This window comes from Stylophora pistillata, chromosome 8 (assembly GCF_964205215.1).
Source record: "Stylophora pistillata chromosome 8, jaStyPist1.2, whole genome shotgun sequence".
Taxonomy (NCBI): Eukaryota; Metazoa; Cnidaria; class Anthozoa; order Scleractinia; family Pocilloporidae; genus Stylophora; species Stylophora pistillata.
The window spans coordinates 33106908-33124453 of NC_142526.1; the positions used below are offsets into that span (position 1 = coordinate 33106908).

The 17546-nt window shown below is 36.5% G+C and overlaps 2 pseudogenes across 2 annotated transcripts; one reads left to right on the forward strand and one right to left on the reverse strand.

Annotated features, from left to right (window-relative positions):
* The first annotated feature begins 64 nt into the window (after positions 1 to 64).
* On the forward strand, positions 65 to 6464 carry LOC148725911 (uncharacterized; annotated as a pseudogene). The gene is made up of 9 exons (XR_015990609.1): positions 65 to 725; positions 1152 to 1254; positions 1660 to 1880; positions 1975 to 2106; positions 2331 to 2450; positions 3510 to 3649; positions 3984 to 4095; positions 4198 to 4281; positions 4412 to 6464. The product of XR_015990609.1 is annotated as an uncharacterized LOC148725911 (transcript).
* On the reverse strand, positions 5275 to 9015 carry LOC148725912 (uncharacterized; annotated as a pseudogene). Its single transcript, XR_015990610.1, has 4 exons — positions 8863 to 9015; positions 6414 to 6546; positions 6110 to 6282; positions 5275 to 5499 (listed from the first exon to the last, which is right to left on the reverse strand). The product of XR_015990610.1 is annotated as an uncharacterized LOC148725912 (transcript).
* Positions 9016 to 17546: the final 8531 nt, after the last annotated feature.

Genomic DNA, 17546 nt, shown 5'->3' on the forward strand with positions numbered 1-17546 from the left:
GACCTTTCCTTTGGAAGTAAATGGAAATGGCCTATTGTGTTGGTGGGTGCACCCGATTCGCTCGAAATTAACCGCTTACAGGTGGATTTAATTAGCGTCAAATTAACGCATACAAGCGGTCAAAGTAGGGCCTATTTACCTATCGTGAGATGAAGGAAATCAAGGCCTGGTATCACAGCCAGCTAACCCCTTGAAACGCGATTTCCATTATGCCTCCTAAACGAGATTTTAGATCGAAAAAAAATTTGAATTTAGTAACTTTCAAAGGGGGAAAAGCTGCGAGAAAGGCGAAGTTTAGTGTTCCTGTTCGATATGCCGCCCAGCAATTTACTGATTCAACGTCTGTGGCCGCCGGATCTTCTTTGAACATGGGCAGAGGTTTTCCTCCAGATCAAGAAGACCTTCCCCATATTGACGAACCTCATGGCTTAAGAACTAAAAAAAAATCAAAGGTTACAAAAGTACGGCTGAGGCGCAAGCTGAAAGCTTACCATGAAAGGAAAGCCACGCTGGCTGCGTCCTGGCTCAATGCAAGAGAGCTGCTTGTCTCAGCACTCTTGACAAGACAGGCTTTGCCTTTGGAGCAGATGTGTGTCATTCCTTTTTGCGAAGAAAAGGCATGCGGCAGATGCCTTGACTGCAGTCCTGGGCACTTTATGTGTGAATAGCACATCAATTTGGTTCACGCAGGAGGTAGATCACTTCATCACCCAGAAGTTTGGAAGGTGAATTTAAGTTTTTTGGAGCACAATCTCGTCAGCTACCTTTAAATATTCAATTATGTTGTGAAACCTAATTGCATGTCTACTCTGGCCGTTTGCCAGTTTCGTTTGTTGTATGTTGTCTTGTGGTTTTATTTCAAGGCGGCATCCTTTCTTTTTTTTTCTTACTGTTACTGCACTATTACTTTTTAAAACTTATGTAGTTTTTCTCAACTTCAATGTGTATTATGTCAGTAAAACCTGTCCCATTTTTGTGCAGAGGAAAAAGCGAGAGCAGGGAGCATTATGTTTTCTTGCAAGTGTACATGTAATTTTCCCTGGATTCAGAACGTAGTTAAGTCCGTTTTTGGAAATTTTGAAAGAGTTGGCTGATTTAAGGGGTATGTGATTTATAGTCACCTAATAACAAAGGATATAATATACTGTTAGGATGAAAGATTTGTACCATATCAGTTTGATGAGTGTGTCTGGACTACACCTCACAACTTGGATCATGGATATGTGCGTGATATTATAGCTGTTGGTTTGCATGGTAAGTAACTGACAGCAATGCAATTTGTAACTATTATAATTATTCTGAGATAGGTTCCATTTTTTCTTGTTCTTTTCTTTTATTTAAATGTTTAGGTTACCTCTTCTAGGAAGGTCTTTGTTTCTGTTTTTACTGGTTTTAAGGTGTTGCATGATTATATTGGTTTAGAAAGTTTTGTAACAAGGACATTACAGAGAGTAACTGATAAGTTAACTGCAAATTTTCCATTACTAAGTCTGGTTTATTCTAACCTAGACAGGTGTCTGTATATTGCAGAAGCTTGTATTTTTTGAGTCTTTTTTCATTTTCATGAGAATAACTATCACTCTTTTGAGCGTGGGTGGGAATTGATAAACAATAGAAGAAGAGCAGCATAGACACGCTATGTTGTTTGTCTTTGTACAGGGAAGCAGCATCTCATTAAAATCAAATGCTGTGAGCATGAACCAGAAGCCATAACCCTGGTCAGGAATGGTTTCTGGCCATCTACACCAAAACAACCCCAGGTAGCCTTTGACCTTGGATTCATGGTCCTGCTCCAATACATTTTCCTAGAATGTAGGGTATCTTTAAAGTCAATTTGTCAGGCACTACAATGGTTGGTCCCACCTGCTTCCAAGGTTTACGTAAGTATTCATTTAGAAGTTTTTTACCTTATGCTCAGGAATACAATTTTTTTTCTTAAGTTATACAATAAATAAATGATTTGTTCTTCTGTAGATAAAGGACATCTACCGGCTCCTTGTCGGAGATTGTTTCTGTGAGTTCCAGTTTATGTCCAGCATGTTGACCAATCTGAAGTATTTCAATCCTTGTTATGAGAATGATCATGAATGTCTTGCATGTCCTAAGGTTTGTGAGAGTTATCCTTCAGTGACTAATGTCTACCATGATAGTAAATCTGAGAAAATCTTTGTATATGTAGGCATAATGAATGACATGATATTACTTTACACAAGAAACATCAATTTGGATCTTCTCAGCAGGAGCTATTTCTTCATTTTTTAATTTATTTTTGCTTAAGAAATATTTCTAACATGACATTTTTAATTTTGCTTTTTTGCATTTGATTATAGAAGAATGGAAGTTCATATGTCTCCATTGAAGCATTGTTTGGATGTGTCTGCAAATGCAGTGCTGGAACCAGTGGAAAGTCTTCCAAGCATGGAGAGGAACTGTTTATTAGCCAAGATAAAGTAGATAGGTTTCTAGCTAATTACAGCAAAAGACCAAGCAGCAAGTCAACGTTGTGTTAACTAAGACTATCTTTTCCCCTAATTTTGTGTGTTGTTGCCTTATTCTTACCTTTTGTTACCTAGTATTACTTATGCTACTACTCAAACATTGCAATGAGATACCAAAAGTAACAATTATGTTCTTTGCATGTTTTTCTTTTGGTAATTTTAAGTTGTTTTTTTTTAACTTGTAATTAGTTGATTAAGTCAGGGCCACAAGTTTATTAGCCTGTGGCTATTACATGCCACCCTGTATAAATAAAGTCTTTATTATTGTTGTTGTTATTATTATTATTATTATTATTATTATTATTATTATTATTATTATTATATATGAAGGTGCTGTATTAATCAAATATAGTACAGTTTGAAGGGTTGGTTACTTTGGTTCTGGCTGCTTATAAGTCTGCCCAAAATACATGTAGCTCTAATATATTGTTAGTTTGTTATGTTAACTTTACAGGAACCTTATGAATATTCAGGTTAAGAACAGTACATAACCTTTATTGCAGCCCTCTCTTTTCTTTGATTTTATCCTTTCTTTTTCAAGTAAAGTTTGTTTCTTCTTTTTTTGTAATTAATTTATGGTCTTTAGAGGTAATATATTGATATATGCTTGCACAATTAACTCTGCCAAGGGTGTTTACCATCACTCTTGCTGGTCCCAAGCCCAAATAAAAGAGGAGGCGTTGTGAAGCAGTAAATTCATTTTGTTGTCTAAGTTTGAATTTGATTACAAATTGAGAAGTGATGATTGTTTTCTGCTAATTTTTTCCTTGCCTTCTTTTCCATCATGTGATTTTTAATTTCTAATTGTACTAGTCCATTCCAAAACACATGTTGCTCAAATATATTGTTAGTTTGCTAGTATGTAAACTTTACAGGAACCTTGTGAATTGTGAGCTTCAAGAACAATACTGAACTGTTTATTATCTTCATTAAGTATGGTTTAATTTGAAACCTTTAATTGGAAAGGTGTGAAGGAAGTTGAAAATTTAAGTTAAAAGTTTTTTGTTGTAGGAGCAATGTAACCAGTTTCAAGCTGGGTCCAATCTCCGCTCCAAGAACAAATCCACAAAGCTGGATGAGACGGCCCTCTTTGGAGGAGGCTGTAAGCATGAAGTGCCACTCAAGTTTTTCAGCTTGAGGAGAGGAGAAGAGTATGTACATGCAAAATGAAATATATACTAAAACCTATATTTACATTTTCGTTTGGCTATTGTCAAGCAATATGTAATTTATAGAGTTACTTAATGTTAAATTGTAAGATGTAAAAATTCAGAGACAAGTTACTTTGAATTCTTAGTAGCAAATTTACATGACCAATGTTGGGTCCCAAAAAAAGATTTTTTTGTGTGTTACTTAATATGTACAGCTGTATAGTGTAACCCTGTGCTATAAACCAATTACATTAGGGCACTCAATGAAACTAGGGCAAGATTCAATTACATCATGCAAATGGTTATTAATGATGATTATAATTTTATCAAACAGGATTGGTAAGGCTGTGTATTTGCTGAAATGGATTAAAAATCATGTACAAGACAAAGCTATCAACATTCACTTCTTTTATGATATTGTATGTGTGCTGGATACACATTTGAGAGTAAGATTTTTTTGCAGTTTTATTTCAACTGAAATCTTGGTCGTGGTACTCTAGTATTTTTACTTGTTAAACGATGGTTGTATTGTTTTATTTGCACTGTAGAATACGCACCAGGAAACATTGCTTGAAAATGTTATTCTTGCGATACCAGCATTTCACTGCTATGGACACAAAGTTTCTTGTCAGGTATTTTGAAAGATATGCCCATTGAATACTTTTGAGGAGTTAATAGTTATTGTAGAACGCATGCATCCTTACTTCAAAACAGCTAATGTTTTCATGATTCATTTTTTGTTCTTTTGCATTATAACACTAGGTCAACTACAGCGGAAGAAGGCTAGAAGGATTCGGGTTGAGTGATGGCGAGGTGATGGAGAGATTGTGCTTACTTAAGGCCAACAGCAAAAGTAATGAAAGAAATGACTCCAGCCCATCGAGTTGATACCTTAACTGACTTCTTGATGCACTACGCAAAAAAGTCCATTTCGAACCTTGGTAATGTTGCTGTCAATCTTCACGTTTTACAAAAACGGTCATTACCAGAATATATCCTTTTGTGACCGATTTCAGTTGTGATGTTTTCGCAAACCAGTCGTTTTCATAAACCACTCTGTAATTAATTTTGGTAAGGGATAATATACTGAGACTACTGTGGTATTTAAGACCACAGATGTACACTTTAAGTAGCCTAAAACGAGAAAAGGGATTACTGCTCTTGATGATGCGTTTAGCTGTCCTGTTTATGTTTTCAGTGAGGAAATGCAATACAAATTGGAATCTACATGTAATTGGTTTAATACATGTTTTTTTTCTTCATCATCAACTCATAGATAGAAAAATCCAAAAGGGGGATTGTAGTGTCGTCACTTAGACACAAAGAGACTGTTTCTCTTTCCTTGCCAAAGGCCAAATGAACTTTATCGAAAAACACGTTACACAGATAGACGTATAAGTGTTTACTGACTTAGTAATTTTACAGCATGCGGGTATTTCCATTCCAGTAGGATTATTGCAAGTAATACATTTACTGAATTATGTACAAAGTGCTCACCTTAGAACCCATACTAGGTTGTTGTCAATAAATGAGATAGGTACATGTATAATCAATACACTACAGGGATCAATCACAGACACACTTCACAAATTCTTAAGCGAAAAAGTTGTAGAAAGACTTCAACATTACAAGTCAAATTTGGAAGAGCTTCTGAAACTGCATATCAAAAGTAAAGTGCTAAGTAATGCATAGTTATAGTCAGTATACTCACTGTGTAATCTACTTGCAAATGTTTCCATGATGTTCGTTTTCAAAAGACTGTCACCAATTCCAGCTGAACCTTGGTAACAAATGCCATCATATGCACATAACACAACTGCATGACCACCTAATGTATCCAGTTCAGCAACCTGTGTAAACCATTGATAAGGGTTAGTAACAAGAATGTACCTGAGTTTTTAAATAACTTTCATTGTTTATTAGGAGAGTGAGACACCTAATGACCAATTACAAAAATTATAAGTAATGAAAAACATTTGGCACATCTTAATACATGACAATCCAAACAGATAAATATCATATTCTAATTTGACAATAGTCAATCTACCAGTTAAATAAAATTATAACAATAAGAAAACTGGGAAATTATAAACTTTTATCAATTAAATCAATGTATGGCAGAATTCAATACAAAATGCTTGTTTAAACAAAATTTAGCATCTTCTAGTCCTGATCTGAGCTAGAAAAGTTCAGGCAAAGATACACAAGAAAAGAGATGGGAGAGCTGTACTAGCACAATTGAAGGCCATTTTCAACATAAACCAAATCATGTCAGTTACTTTATCAGGTATATCACTTCAATTACTTGTAACTAAGATCTCATTTGATGTAGTTTAGTAAATTGTACTCGTGCAGTCATTTAAAAACTACAAAGTTCAAAACACATACTGTGATAAACATCATAGTAATTACGTAATAATGGTCACGATGATGACTATAATAATATTATTACTACCTGACCTGTTTCATGATGTTACCAATGATCCTCTTGGCTTGTTTATCAGCTGAGGGTGGTGACACAACTGACCCTGTATCTGTTGCCACCTTTTTGTAGGCATCTCTATCTGACTCAGACAAGTTTCTCCACTTTTCTCCAATGATATGGAAGACCTCTGCACTTCCCCCTGTCTGTTCTGCGGAATTAAAGGACATGACATTATCACAGAACAGACTGGGGGAAGAGCAGAGGTCTTCCATACCATTGGTGAAAAGTGGAGGAACTTGTCTAATTTTAGCTAAATATGTAGTTTATATCTGTGATTACCTTTCTGTAGGAACTCCCTAGTGAAAGCATTAAACCCACTTTGTTTCCTCACTGGTTTCTTTTCTGTCCTCTTCTGTGCATCAAGCACTCTGGAACCACTGTTACATTTTGCATTGTGATTGTTTATTCAGTGCTGATCAGAAAAAAAGTAATGTTTCATATCATTGAAAAAAAAAAGAAAAGACAAAGAAGTGTAAAATTCCAACTGGTTTACAAATTTCGCAGACAAGAAAACTTTGAACTACCTGTCGCTGACAATACCCAGTCACAGCTAGTTTCTAATTTCAAAAGGATCATGATAAAACCTATACTAAATCAGCAATTGGGAAAACATTCTGTCTAATTAATTTATTGTATTGGCATGACTCATAACAGTTAGATGACATTGTACAGTTGCCAAAAAAGTATTGGAAAAAAGTAAAGTTTTATTATACAAGTCAACTCAATCCTAAGGACATGTTTGCTTAGCTTTTACAATTTGCTCAAGTAGTGACACCATGTCTTCCCTCAAGATTTTCTTTAACTCTAATTCAGTTTTCCATAAATTGTACATTGCTTTGAGGTAGGTGAGCATATTAAGACTACCACAATATAATTAAATTCAAAAACTTGACTGTTATTATCACTGTAATATCTACTATGCCAATGACACCCCTATTAGTGGTATGTTGCCTTTTTGAATTTGCAAAGTCTAGGAGGAGAGGTCTATGCATGTAATCCCAAACATTGAAGTTCTGAGCCTCTTGAAGATCTTGAGTCCTTAATAGTATTTCTTGATATATCTCTACTCATTTGTATGGTACAGTTTAAACACTGACATCAACTAATTGCAAAGTTTGTTTATCTTGCTATAAAACTTGAGAAATGCTCCTCTCATATTCAACTGTAATATTACCAACATTTGTAAATTGTTGTAAGTCAAACATCTTTTCAAATTGATTTTTATTTGTTCCTACTTTGCATAATGTATATGCCAAAATAATCAAGAAATAAACAAATTGACAGAGAGAGCAAGGTAGAGAGAGAGAGTGAGAGAGGGGGAAATGTATATCTACATGCCTATATTTGACAATTATTCGATGATATTCACCGAACCTGGGACGAAAAATTGTTTTAGTATCATTTCAGAGCTGAACAACAGAGAAATTTTTAAAATCATAACATTTTAGTAACATTTATTAACATTTTATTTTAACATTTTACATAAACCGCGTGGAGCGGTTTATGTAGTGTCATATAAGGAACTACTCAACCAATCAGATTGCTGGAAACTCTTTCCTCAGCTCTGAAATTATACTAAACATATATATATATATATGAATGAGTAAATCTAAAGTGCCCTGGCCATTGACTATCTTGTCATTTACTGCCTTGAAGAACATATTTGAAAATATCAGGAATCAATTCTATGATATAATCCTTTTGTATTAACATCCTTGCAAGTACCTTATTCAAAATATTTAGTTTAATTGGGTTTTACTGTAATTATGTAAAAGATAAAATTTATATTATAGGTAAATAATAAAACAATTAGCTTCACCTGAAACCACTCACAACCATCTAAAACCAATATGAGACTGAGAGAATTGGCTTGTTAGGCCATCTGAAGACAAACGATTTCCATCATCATCGAGCTCAATTAATAATTTTTCGTTGTACATTGAACAGGAGAGGGGTGCTACTTAAAAAAGCCATTATTATGTAAGAATATATTACAGTCGATCTCATTTTCAGGTGAACAATTGAATCACGAGGGGACAAAGTTGCACAATTGTTATCAAGAAATTTTTCATAATCGTACCTAGTACATTACGTTTTCATGAGAAGTAAACGTACTTTCATTCAGTACAATTGTCAGCAATTCGAAAAGTGCAAACGGGATCCAAAGAATTTCTAGTGATTACAAAGGTCACAAGAGGCGCGCGCTAAATCGTTAAAAACTTAATGAATACCGTACTCTGAGAACATTATTTTTCGGTTGTGTGTGATTTCAGATGATTTTGAATTGTTTAAGATAATTTTAGTTAGTATTGAGGAGGCTTTAGGTGGCTTCAAATGGTTGAAGGCGGTTTCTGGTCGTTCCATGTAACATTACATTATGCATCACATGCTTAATTTTCTTTCAACATCAACGGCTTTCACATTATTCGTGAAAAGCTATGGACAACGCAGAACTAGAACTAAGCTGGATGGCGAAAATCTTTCACTGTAACAACGTATACAGCCTATGTGTGATAAAATAAAAAAAAGGTCGAAAGATGTCCTAAGATCGTAACAGAAAAAGTCAACAGTTCACAAATTACACCAAGATAAAAAATAGCTTGAAAGTCTTACCAACATACATACATGAAATTTAGTGTAGGAAATTAATTATCCTAGCGCCCATGATAAAATGTATGTTAATCACTTTTAGACCGAGGAACGTTTTAAGGTGTAAGCTGAAAAATACCTTCACTTGGTTTTCGGAAATGCCGACTCTCGCGGCACATGCACGAATTTTGTCGCACATGGCTTTCTTGGTCGAGGTCATTCCTTCGTTGAAAAAAGTGGTTAGCACTTCCCTTTGTTCCTCTGAATAAATTAATCTGGATTGCCTTTCCATTTTATAGTAAAAAGGTCAGGATCAGGTAATGGGAAACAACAACCTAAAGGTTCACGTTGTGCAGGGAAACAAAGCAGCTAGTCAAAGGGGTCAGAAAAGGGCACAAATATTTTGACGGTAGACGTCACAAGCTCACGATAGGTAAATAGGCCCTACTTTGACCGCTTGTATGCGTTAATTTGATGCTAATTAAATCCGCATGTAAGCGGTTAATTACAAGCGAATCGGGTGTTGTATTTCGAGGATTGGACTGGACTGGACTGGACTGGACTGGACTGGACTGGACTGGACTGGACTGGACTGGACTGGACTGGTAAAACGAGGACTTGTAAAACGAGGACTAATAAAACGGGGACTAGTAAAACGAGGATTAGTAAAACGCGGGCTAATAAAACGTGGACTAGTAAAACGAGGACTTGTAATACGCGGACTTGTAAAACGCGGCCTAGTAAAACGCGGACCTAATTTTTTTCATGTTTTTCCTTGTTTGTAAATGGAATGAAACTTAACGGCAACGGACTTAACAAACAACAGCAACAAAAAAAACAATTTCATACGAAGGCGATCACAAGACTTAATGGCGAGCCAATTTTAAAAAATTTTGTCCATTTGATGTTATACCAATTAATTTCGATGGTTTAGTGAGTAACAATCCCTGTTTGACCTTTAAAGCTACAAATGGGTTTGACATGCGCCAGATACAAACGATTTTATAAGTTTAGGCTAAGAAAGAATTTTATTCAGCAATAGTTCAAAATCCTAATTTTGTTTCGTGGAATCATTCAGCAGCCATTTGAATAATTTTTTTCATGTTTTTTCAAAATGGAATAAAACTAATCGGTAACGGACTTCACAAAAAAAAATTCATACAAAGGCACAAGACTTAATGGCGAATAAATAGTTGTATCCAGAAATGAACTTGATTGTATTGTGGGTCGTAGCAATAAAAACTGCATAACTTTCGAGATGCGAGCCGACAATTTTCGTTTTCTAACGCGGCTAAGTTAAGACAATTTTACTTAACTAACAATCTGAGATGCTACACAAATCTCTGAACAGTTCAACGACATCAATAACGTTAACAATTAACGGTCTACCTCGAAATAGGAGGTATCATAACTGCTAACAGTATCGGACAATACAAATTTACAAATGAGATTTATCTTGTAATTTAGCGTAAATGTAATCTGTAGTAACAATCCCAAATAATCCAGCTCAACGGCGTCAGTAACAAAAGATTCGTAGTTTTCAATCTCATGCTTTCAAATACTCAATTACGAGTTTAATTACGGGAAAATCCTCCTTGAACTTAACAATGTGATAGCGAGTGAGTTATAAAGAAAACAAACGTTATTCAAATTAAAGAGAAAGCTTTCGCCGAAACATTTTTATTTGCAAAGGTAATTAAAAGGCTTTCCAGCAAATTTTGAAACATTTTTTGATTAGTAACTGTCACGATGTGACACCTGTCAATTGAAGAGGAAAGAAGCACACGCCTTTGAGTAGAGAGGCATTTTGTCTGCGCATGCGCGAGTGGAATTGGTTTTTCGCGTTCGGCGCCATTGGTGAAGTTTTGGACGCGTTTCTGCGAGGTTTCAACTGGACGATCGCCACCTTTTTGTAATATTTTTGGACGATGGATGAAGGAGTATGACAAGTTCACCAACATTTCTAACTCTGTGGATATTCGTGGTGTTTACTGGCTCTTCAGTTGAGGATATTTTAATGATCAAAGTGCGAACAAAACGCGAAAATTTCGTCGGTGCATGGTGGAGGATTTTGCGTACAATTTTCGTTGATGGATGATTTTGGCGGCAGGATAACAGATATCAATTATTAAAAACTGGATCATTGGATAATGCAATTCAAGACTTTTTATTGGCTTAGCCATTATGGTATATCAGCCAATATACCATGATCTACACATATGGTAAGTATACGCATCAGCTTAAAATCAAAAGGGAACTAAAAAATCCAGTTCTTCTTACAAAATAATAATTTCTTGGGGGCGTTTTTAATAAAACAATTATTCCACTCGCGCTTGTTGGATATGAGATGATTATAGCCAACTCGGCGCTACGCGCCTCGTTGGCTATCTATCATCTCATATCCAACGCGCGCTCGTGGAATAATTGTTAATTACACTGGAGCGACTAACTTTACAATGTGTTTTTTCATTACCAAATCGGAATATCGAAAAAACCGTACCTCGCACTCTTTGTTAGCCTATTTCGTCTGAGCGACATAGTCAGTAAGTGGACCGGTATTTAGCCGATACTTGGCCGATACTTGACCGATCCTTGACCGATATGATACTTGGCCGATACTTGACCGATACTTGACCGGCAGTTGACCGTCACATATCGGTCGATATATCGGCCGACAGTCAACCGATAGATCGGTCGACTATCGGTCGTCTATCAGTCGACTATCGGTCGACTATCGGTCGACAGTCGACCGATAGTCGACCGGTAGGCGGTCGGCAGTCGGTCGGTAGTCGGTCGGCAGTCGGTCGGTAGTCGGTCGGCAGTCGGTCGGTAGTCGGTCGGCAGTCGGTCGGTAGTAGAATCCACAATTTGACCCGGAGGTTTAATTTAACAGAAAGTTCAATAGAGATAGTGTCACCGGTAATAGAATTCAGGAACAGTAATCAGCGACATAACTTAAACACAACAGATGCATGATGGTTTCATATGATTTAAAGTACCAGTCATGAAAGCCAATCCTTAACCGGTACTGTTCAATCGAGAGTCCCATATTTACTTTTGTCGTTTTGAAATATGCCTCCGTGAATTCTCAACAGCCAAGGAGAATGCAACTACAATATAACTTATTTCACTTTATGGCACTTTCAGGTGGCTTCAGACACTTTCAAACACTTTCAGACACTCAGTGGTGCAACCCGGCGCATCGATAGATCAAACCGATATTTGTTGGCTTGCGCGCCGAGAGTACAATGATTCTTTTCAATATACTACAACCCGTACCGAAGATTAAAGCAGCTAAATGTTGTCTTTTAAGAGCGTAAAAGCTCTTGCACAAGCTACACTTATTATACAAGCCAGATCTGGGTGTGGTGGCTTGTGTGAGGAGATAACTCGTGGTACGATCACCTGAAAGAAATTACTCGAGACCACGCTTACAACCAAGATGGCTGACTCAGACTAGTACTGCGCGGTACGACACTAGAGCAACGTGACAGGCGCTCGACTCTCGTGGATAAATAAATAGGTAAATAAATAAATAAATAATTAAATAAATAAATAAATAAATAAGTAGATAAATAAATAAATAAGTAAATAAGTAAATAAATAAATAGATAAATAGATAAATAAGATCTTGCCATAACGTGGCTACATACTTTGTGTGAGCCACACAAAAAGAGTCAAGGAGAACTCGCTTAGCACTAAGGTCGACTATATCAAATTTTAAATACGGTTATCAACCAGAAAACGCAAAAACAATTTTCGTGTCATAGGCACTGTAGGTTTGCTAGGAGAATAAACAAACAAATGATTAGGAAACAGTGAAATTAGGGAAATTACAAACTTTACCATTTGATAGGAAAAAAAGCACAAAATACTTAAGAAAGGAAACTTAAATAATTCCAACTAATTTCCTCCATTGCCTTTCATGTTTCGATCAAATAAAATTTGATCAATTGTAGCTTCGTCTAGAATATGTTAAATTGCAGTGTGGACTTGATTCTTCCAAGATGTCAGCTAGTTACGAGCCGTGAGGGGTTTTCCGTGAAACGCGATCGACTGTTTTTAATTGCCGTGAATTGTGATCGTAAAGAGTTAAAAGCAGAGAACTGTGAGCGATATCGTAATCGCGATACGTGAAACAATGAAATCGTTTTCCGTTGTCCAGGAGCCCATTATTTGGAGCGTTCAACTGTCTTTATTGATGTCACGGTGTTTTCACAGACAAGTCTTAGTTTGAACTTACCGCGAAATGGGATTCCCCACGGAAGCCCTTCGACCAATCACGATTAGCGCGTAGTCAATTTATAACTTTATTTGTGACCTTGTGTACTGGAGTAGCCAATTTTCTGGGAAAAGACAGTCTAAAAATAAACCGTTCTGTGAAAATGCCGTGACATAGGTTCAGTATGGGAGTTGAACGCTCCAAGTAACGGGCTCCAGCCTTGCGTGACTGAGCTGATAAGGGAATGATGAGACTTGGAGGTCCTCAGGGACTGTGGAAAAGGGGGAGTTCTAAGACCAGAATGTGCAAAACCAAACCTGGGTAGGCCATCGAGAACAACGAGGAATAAATACGCTCCTCCGCGTAAACAACAAAGAGCGGGATCGTGAATGCCATGGCTTGGCTGGTTTCTTTCCTCCAAGTGGCTCATGATTCCTAGGCTTCTTGAGGAAGACTGTGCAAAGTGTGACGGCAAACTTTCACAAGCCACGCCAACTCTCAGGTAGAGTTGGAACTGCGTCAACATTATCTTCCGTCAAAATGATTCTTGATGGTGTGAAAGCTCTCAAACATCTTTTGCATGAGTCGAACCCAAGGCTCGAGATTGACCTGTAATTAGCGAACTAAGCTAAGTAAATGACTTTTAACCTCGAGAAGACAAGCTTTCAATTGGGACATGAAACTAGACAACGCATCGATAGCACTCAAGTAATTGCAAAGCAAGAGTGTTACTAAGTGAATTTAAACTTCGCATGTCGTTATGATGAGTGTTGTGGATAGTCCCAGTCTGGAAGTGGATGGTTTAAGGGTTTTACGTTTGAAGGCTTTTAATTACTTTGACAGTGTCCTGCGATAAATTTTATTTGTGTCCATACTGTGCTAAAAAAAAAAAAAAAAAAAAAAAGGTTTGGTTGATTTATGCCGACATTTTCAATACCCTTTTTTCAAGTTTCTTAAAGTTTTTTCTAAAATTAATTGATATCTTTATCAATTTGTAAGGTGCTTAAGTAATTCTAACAATAACATGGTTAATAAGCTATTAAATGAAATATTTGTAAGCAAAAAATAAATGGAACCGCCGCCTGGTTAGTTCAAGTGGTAGAGCGCCGAACTGTCGCACGGGAGGCCGTGGGCTCGAGCCCCAGACCGGACCAACACTCAGGGTCTTAAAATACTGAGGAGAATGTGCTGCCTTTGCTATGATATCTACAAATGGTTGGACATTCTATAGTCCTGTCGGATAAGGACGAAAAACCATAGACCCCGTCTCCGGCATCTTCTCTATACTGGTTAGCAGGGGACGTTAAACAACCCACACACTTATCACAGAGAGTAGGGAACGTAGCTCCCGGGGGCATCTGTTAAAATTAGTCTTCACAAAAAATTGTATATTGCTGCAAGCAGTCTGTTAAGTCTCCCGCAAAACATTGTAATGCCCATTTGATCATATCCCAATGTTAATTAGCGCAATATAAATATTGAATTATTATTGATAAATTATTATTATATTTGTAAGCAAATAGGGATTTTATGTTTACATGGAATCCATGTGTTTTTAGTTAATGTTAACACTCACGTGACTATTTCGTCATGCAACAAAAGATTCACGTGTTTTTATGTGTTATTTAATATCATGCAAATCCTGTGGAGTCGAGAGATTAAGATGCAAAGAACCAAAGACAGAACCAAAGCGTCTATTCCACGCTGCTATTCAGCTAGACACACTGAAGTTTTTTCCCACCCATTCCACCGCATTTTCCTGTATTAGATTGGTCTTTGTAATTAAGGCTTTCTTTAGTTCCCACCTTTACTGGACAGAGTCAAATTTTATGAATGTTCAAAATCAAAAATAAAATTTAAATTTATCTAATGAAGCGGCTATGGTGATATGATCATAGCCAAAGTACTACAAACGTGAAGTGTTTGTTTCCCCTTCCTATTTACCCCGTAAACAAGCTTTGGGAAAAGCAACATATCCTCCATTATCTTGGATCATAATTAGAGACACTCTATTAAAGCCAGATAAGGCCTTTATCCTGCCGCATTTTTATTACCGCTCCTCTGTGTGGCAGTTTTGCGGCACCCGCAATTTTGGTAAAGTGGAGGCCTTAAACAAGCGGATTTTAAGGTTTCTTTTACAAGTTTGTGAATCCTCGTAGAATACGTTAATGGATAAGGTCAACTTAAAATCTCTTCAAATCAGACGACTACAGAATTTTCCAATCATATTGTACAAGAGTTTATTTTTTACTAACTATTCAGGATATTTAAATGATAAGTTTACGTTTAGATCTACGTCCTATAACTTACGTGGTAAGTCCCTTCCAAAACCTAAAACAGCAACATATGGCCTTCACTCTTTCTCTTAATTAGCTGCTAACTTATGGAACTCTCTCCCGGACACCTTTAGAACTTCCAATTTTCCAGACTTTCGGCGCCAAATGCTTCAGTATGACTCCTTTGTGTAACTATACTGAATTTAGTAGTATAATAACATTTAAATAATGTTAATATGTAAACATTTATCATCATTAATATATTATTATTCATTTATTCTAGTTTAGCTTATTCCTTTTGCTTCATTTTAATCACTCGAAGATATTAGCTTACAGCTACTCTTAAATTCGAGACTTAAATTCTTTTTATTTGCTGATGACACGAACGCTGTATATGCTGACAAAAATCTCAAGTCCCTTGAGTCGACTGTAAATCAGGAACTCTGTAAGTTGTTCGATTGGTTAACTGCCAATAAACTAACCTTGAATATTAAAAAAACAAATTTCGTAATTTTTAGACCGACTCAGAGAAAACTTACCTATCACCCCAAAATAATGGTATTCGACAACGATCAAAATAAGAATGTGGCTCTAGAATGTAAAGAATTCGTGAGATATCTAGGTATAATAATTGACAATAAACTTTCCTGGAAACATCATATTGACCACGTAGCTATTAAAATGAGTCGAACTGTAGGAATGATCTGTAACCTACGGCATTATCTGGCAAGACATACTCTTCGAACTATTTATTGATCCCTTGTTGCTCCTTATTAAACTGGTTTGACGGCCTGGGGTGAAGCATATAAACCGTACCTTGAAAAGCTTCTCAAGCTTCAAAAGCGAGCTCTTCGTTTTATCTATTTCTCGGAGCGAAATAAGCATGCAATTCCTTTATTTATCGACGCCGGTGTCTTACCGTTAAAATTTTTGCATTATGAGCATTTAGCTAACCTTATGTTTGAAATAAGATACAGTAATGCTCCTGGAAACATTCAAAATCTTTTTCGAGATGTCTCTGATATTCATTCTTATAATACTCGATCCTCTGCCTCTAATAACTTTTACGTACAAAGCTCCAGACTCTCAATTCAAGTGAATTCATTTTCTAGAATCGGAACAAAAATATGGAATGAAATGCCTGTATCTTTTAGAAAACTTTCAAAAAATGTCTTCAAGAGGAAAATAAAACAAACACTTTTTGAGATCCTAGCTTCAGAAGATTGTTACATTGATCTTCCAGAAATCGTTCAAAGAGTTAAGTTGAATTTATCTTCCTCTTGATTGATCAGTTGATATGTATTCAATTATATCGTTTAATGCATCAGTTATCTCCCGTCAAGACTGTTGTCATTTATTATTAGTAATATGATTAGTTTATCAGTAGTCTGTAATCATTGTTGTGAATTCTAGCTTTTTAGTTCTCTTGTTACTTTTAGCTGCATTTAGTTGTATCTATTTCCTGTAAACATGACCCGCCTAGATTAGCTTAGCTACCTGCAGGCATGTTACTGTACTTTTATCCCAAAACACAATAAATGTATGTATGTATGTATGTATATGTATGTATGTATGTATGTAAATAAAGTTTATGCATGTATGTATGTATGGGAATGAATGAAAACATAAACTATATCTAAGCCTTTGTAACGCAAGGACCGTGTTTTACTCCATCAAAAAAGGAACACTTAAGTGGTTAATAATTTAACGGCAAACACGGTCTCTATCGTGTTGTAGAACGCTTTTAAATCGCAGTAATCGATAAATTCCAAGTTGTCGACTCGTTTAGCAGTTATAACGGAGGCAACTCGTCCCAGGTTACCACTGTGATGGACCCCAACTTTACGTCTGCGGCCGGAGTACTTCAGAGCATTGGACACGAGTCTTCCCGGCTGTACCATGCGAAGACCTGCCATGATAGAAATTACCACGTGATCATGATGTGTTAATAGTTTGATTAAGTTGAATTTAATCAAAGGGGTAGATAGGCATATCTTAAGTGTCTGATAATATTTATTATTAGACATTGTAGTCACCATCTGTCTTCTCATTGGCTAAACGCCTACAGTTAATTCTGGGAAACAGCGCAACCTACAGATTATTCACTAACCTGTACCTACAGGTTAGTAAATAATCTGTAGGTTGCACGCGCAATGCATGATTTCCGGTGGAGCAATGTCAAGTTCACAGACAGTGAAGTAAGAGTGGCTTCTCGATCCGCTTCATCGACCAAGCGAGAAATTGAGAAAGGCGATAAGACGAGATATGCCCTGCCTCGAGGCAGGACATCGGCTTTTTTTATCTTTAGGTCCTTCGGACATAGTT